Below are 5,587 nucleotides of genomic sequence, written 5' to 3' on the forward strand. Positions count from 1 at the left end.
GGGCGGCGCGTAGCGCACGCTCTCGCGGCGGCCGAGGCGCTAGAGTGCGACCCGCAAGTGGGGAGGAACCGTCCACCCAACGCCGGCGCGAGCCGGGGCCGGTGGGGGCCCTACCAAGGCGGGTCATGAGTGCCAGTCGGTCAGTTCGGGAGAAGGGGAGGGTACTCGGAGGCCCGCCGGGAGCAGACGGGGGTCCGGAAGCTGAGGGGGGTGAAGGACGGCGGCCGGGAGCAGACGGCCGTCCCCGGGAGGGGGTGTTCGTTCACGTGCGGACGCCGGGAGCAGGCGGCCGTCACGCGATTCTGCCAACCGTTCCTACCGGCCTGTGTTTAAGGAGGCGGCCGGTCCTCCGTCCTTGGATGGATAAGATTCGCAGATTTTCGCCCGGCCTGTGTTTAAGGAGGCGGCCGGTTCCCTCCTTCCTTCCTTTCTTGGATGTATAACATTCGCAGATTTTCGCCCGGCCGGTGGTTTAAGGAGGCGGCCGGTCCTCCCTCCTTGGATGTATAACATTCGCAGATTTTCGCCCGGCCTATGTTTAGTGAGGCGACCGGTCCTCCCTCCTTGGATGTATAACATTCGCATATTTTCGCCCGGCCGGTGGTTTAAGGAGGCGGCCGGTCCTCCCTCCTTGGATGTATAACATTCGCAGATTTTCGCCCGGCCGGTGGTTTAAGGAGGCGGCCGGTCCTCCCTCCTTGGATGTATAACATTCGCAGATTTTCGCCCGGCCTATGTTTAGTGAGGCGACCGGTCCTCCGTGGAGAGCGACCCGCAAGTGGGGAGGAACCGTCCACCCAACGCCGGCGCGAGCCGGGGCCGGTGGGGGCCCTACCAAGGCGGGTCTCATTGCCTGTCGGTCAGTTCGGGAGAAGGTGGGGGTACTCGGAGGCCCGCCGGGAGCAGACGGGGGTCCGGAAGGTGAGGGGGTGAAGGACGGCGGTCGGGAGCAGACGGCCGTCCCCGGGAGGGGGTGTTCGTTCACGTGCGGACGCCGGGAGCAGGCGGCCGTCACGCAATTCTGCCAACCGTTCCCACCGGCCTGTGTTTAAGGAGGCGGCCGGTCCTCCACGAGAAGAATTCTGCCAAACGTTCCACCGGCCTGTGTTTAAGGAGGCGGCCGGTCCTCCCCGTCGTTCCGCCGGCTTGTGTTTAAGGAGGCGGCCGGTCCTCCACGAGAAGAATTCTGCCAAACGTTCCACCGGCCTGTGTTTAAGGAGGCGGCCGGTCCTCCCCGTCGTTCCGCCGGCTTGTGTTTAAGGAGGCGGCCGGTCCTCCACTATTCCTTCCTTGGATGGAAAGCATGTAGCACTTTGAAAATTTTCGAGCACTGTGACACTTTGAAAATTTTCGAGAGTTTTTGTACTTAGAAAATTTTTCGCTCTTGCACTTCCAGAGTGCTTTGCGGTAGCTCCTAGGTTCGCTGTCCGAGCATGTGAACACTTTTTGGGGGGGAACACATCGCTAGAGACACCAGCCGCCTGGTTCTCGGGGCCAAAACTTGTGTTCCCCACACTCGTTCTGACTATATTTTGCGATTTGGGGGTAAAGGTAATGAGTACAGTGACTAGGGGGACCAACTCATCGTACTCTGGCGCACCAACAGACCAAAGCTGGTACTGCACTTACCCCTGGTACCCCAACGCCTGGTACCTGACGGGCGAGAGGCTGATTTTTCGCTATTTGCGGCCGACCGAGGGAACCAGACAAAGCGGACACTTTACGGCGCAAGAGCCGTTGGCACTTAGAAATTTTTCGACAAAGTTGGCGCGAGCTCCAGAAGGAGAGGCTGATTTTTCGCTATTTGTGGCCGACCGAGGGAACCAGGCAAAGCGGACACTTTACGGCGCAAGAGCCGTTGGCACTTAGAAATTTTTTGACAAAGTTGGCGCGAGCTCCAGAAGGAGAGGCTGATTTTTCGCTATTTGTGGCCGACCGAGGGAACCAGGCAAAGCGGACACTTTACGGCGCAAGAGCCGTTGGCACTTAGAAATTTTTTGACAAAGTTGGCGCGAGCTCCAGAAGGAGAGGCTGATTTTTCGCTATTTGTGGCCGACCGAGGGAACCAGGCAAAGCGGACACTTTACGGCGCAAGAGCCGTTGGCACTTAGAAAATATTCGCCAAAGTTGGCACGAGCTCCAGAAGGAGAGGCTGATTTTTCGCTATTTGTGGCCGACCGAGGGAACCAGACAAAGCGGACACATTACGGCGCAAGAGCCGTTGGCACTTAGAAAATATTCGCCAAAGTTGGCACGAGCTCCAGAAGGAGAGGCTGATTTTTCGCTATTTGTGGCCGACCGAGGGAACCAGACAAAGCGGACACTTTACGGCGCAAGAGCCGTTGGCACTTGCGCGAGCTCCAGAAGGAGAGGCTGATTTTTCGCTATTTGTGGCCGACCGAGGGAACCAGACAAAGCGGACACTTTACGGCGCAAGAGCCGTTGGCACTTAGAAAATATTCGCCAAAGTTGGCACGAGCTCCAGAAGGAGAGGCTGATTTTTCGCCGTTTGTGGCCGACCGAGGGAACCAGACAAAGCGGACACTTTACGGCGCAAGAGCCGTTGGCACTTAGGCGAGCTCCAGAAGGAGAGGCTGATTTTTCGCTATTTGTGGCCGACCGAGGGAACCAGGCAAAGCGGACACATTACGGCGCAAGAGCCGTTGGCACTTAGAAAATATTCGCCAAAGTTGGCACGAGCTCCAGAAGGAGAGGCTGATTTTTCGCTATTTGTGGCCGACCGAGGGAACCAGGCAAAGCGGACACTTTACGGCGCAAGAGCCGTTGGCACTTAGAAATTTTTTGACAAAGTTGGCGCGAGCTCCAGAAGGAGAGGCTGATTTTTCGCCGTTTGTGGCCGACCGAGGGAACCAGGCAAAGCGGACACATTACGGCGCAAGAGCCGTTGGCACTTAGGCGAGCTCCAGAAGGAGAGGCTGGTTTTTCGCTATTTGTGGCCGACCGAGGGAACCAGGCAAAGCGGACACATTACGGCGCAAGAGCCGTTGGCACTTAGGCGAGCTCCAGAAGGAGAGGCTGATTTTTCGCCGTTTGTGGCCGACCGAGGGAACCAGGCAAAGCGGACACATTACGGCGCAAGAGCCGTTGGCACTTAGGCGAGCTCCAGAAGGAGAGGCTGGTTTTTCGCTATTTGTGGCCGACCGAGGGAACCAGGCAAAGCGGACACATTACGGCGCAAGAGCCGTTGGCACTTAGGCGAGCTCCAGAAGGAGAGGCTGATTTTTCGCCGTTTGTGGCCGACCGAGGGAACCAGGCAAAGCGGACACATTACGGCGCAAGAGCCGTTGGCACTTAGGCGAGCTCCAGAAGGAGAGGCTGATTTTTCGCCGTTCGTGGCCGACCGAGGGAACCAGGCAAAGCGGACACATTACGGCGCAAGAGCCGTTGGCACTTAGAAAATATTCGCCAAAGTTGGCACGAGCTCCAGAATGAGAGGCTGATTTTTCGCCGTTTGTGGCCGACCGAGGGAACCAGGCAAAGCGGACACATTACGGCGCAAGAGCCGTTGGCACTTAGGCGAGCTCCAGAAGGAGAGGCTGATTTTTTCGCTATTTGTGGCCGACCGAGGGAACCAGGCAAAGCGGACACATTACGGCGCAAGAGCCGTTGGCACTTAGAAAATATTCGCCAAAGTTGGCACGAGCTCCAGAAGGAGAGGCTGATTTTTCGCTATTTGTGGCCGACCGAGGGAACCAGGCAAAGCGGACACTTTACGGCGCAAGAGCCGTTGGCACTTAGAAAATATTCGCCAAAGTTGGCACGAGCTCCAGAAGGAGAGGCTGATTTTTCGCCGTTTGTGGCCGACCGAGGGAACCAGACAAAGCGGACACATTACGGCGCAAGAGCCGTTGGCACTTAGGCGAGCTCCAGAAGGAGAGGCTGATTTTTCGCTATTTGTGGCCGACCGAGGGAACCAGGCAAAGCGGACACATTACGGCGCAAGAGCCGTTGGCACTTAGAAAATATTCGCCAAAGTTGGCACGAGCTCCAGAAGGAGAGGCTGATTTTTCGCTATTTGTGGCCGACCGAGGGAACCAGGCAAAGCGGACACTTTACGGCGCAAGAGCCGTTGGCACTTAGAAATTTTTTGACAAAGTTGGCGCGAGCTCCAGAAGGAGAGGCTGGTTTTTCGCTATTTGTGGCCGACCGAGGGAACCAGGCAAAGCGGACACATTACGGCGCAAGAGCCGTTGGCACTTAGGCGAGCTCCAGAAGGAGAGGCTGATTTTTCGCCGTTTGTGGCCGACCGAGGGAACCAGGCAAAGCGGACACATTACGGCGCAAGAGCCGTTGGCACTTAGGCGAGCTCCAGAAGGAGAGGCTGGTTTTTCGCTATTTGTGGCCGACCGAGGGAACCAGGCAAAGCGGACACATTACGGCGCAAGAGCCGTTGGCACTTAGGCGAGCTCCAGAAGGAGAGGCTGATTTTTCGCCGTTTGTGGCCGACCGAGGGAACCAGGCAAAGCGGACACATTACGGCGCAAGAGCCGTTGGCACTTAGGCGAGCTCCAGAAGGAGAGGCTGGTTTTTCGCTATTTGTGGCCGACCGAGGGAACCAGGCAAAGCGGACACATTACGGCGCAAGAGCCGTTGGCACTTAGGCGAGCTCCAGAAGGAGAGGCTGATTTTTCGCCGTTTGTGGCCGACCGAGGGAACCAGGCAAAGCGGACACATTACGGCGCAAGAGCCGTTGGCACTTAGGCGAGCTCCAGAAGGAGAGGCTGGTTTTTCGCTATTTGTGGCCGACCGAGGGAACCAGGCAAAGCGGACACATTACGGCGCAAGAGCCGTTGGCACTTAGGCGAGCTCCAGAAGGAGAGGCTGATTTTTCGCCGTTTGTGGCCGACCGAGGGAACCAGGCAAAGCGGACACATTACGGCGCAAGAGCCGTTGGCACTTAGGCGAGCTCCAGAAGGAGAGGCTGGTTTTTCGCTATTTGTGGCCGACCGAGGGAACCAGGCAAAGCGGACACATTACGGCGCAAGAGCCGTTGGCACTTAGGCGAGCTCCAGAAGGAGAGGCTGATTTTTCGCCGTTTGTGGCCGACCGAGGGAACCAGGCAAAGCGGACACATTACGGCGCAAGAGCCGTTGGCACTTAGGCGAGCTCCAGAAGGAGAGGCTGGTTTTTCGCTATTTGTGGCCGACCGAGGGAACCAGGCAAAGCGGACACATTACGGCGCAAGAGCCGTTGGCACTTAGGCGAGCTCCAGAAGGAGAGGCTGATTTTTCGCCGTTTGTGGCCGACCGAGGGAACCAGGCAAAGCGGACACATTACGGCGCAAGAGCCGTTGGCACTTAGGCGAGCTCCAGAAGGAGAGGCTGATTTTTCGCCGTTCGTGGCCGACCGAGGGAACCAGGCAAAGCGGACACATTACGGCGCAAGAGCCGTTGGCACTTAGAAAATATTCGCCAAAGTTGGCACGAGCTCCAGAATGAGAGGCTGATTTTTCGCCGTTTGTGGCCGACCGAGGGAACCAGGCAAAGCGGACACATTACGGCGCAAGAGCCGTTGGCACTTAGGCGAGCTCCAGAAGGAGAGGCTGATTTTTTCGCTATTTGTGGCC

This window comes from Syngnathus typhle, unplaced genomic scaffold (genome assembly GCF_033458585.1).
Source record: "Syngnathus typhle isolate RoL2023-S1 ecotype Sweden unplaced genomic scaffold, RoL_Styp_1.0 HiC_scaffold_212, whole genome shotgun sequence".
NCBI lineage: Eukaryota > Metazoa > Chordata > Actinopteri > Syngnathiformes > Syngnathidae > Syngnathus > Syngnathus typhle.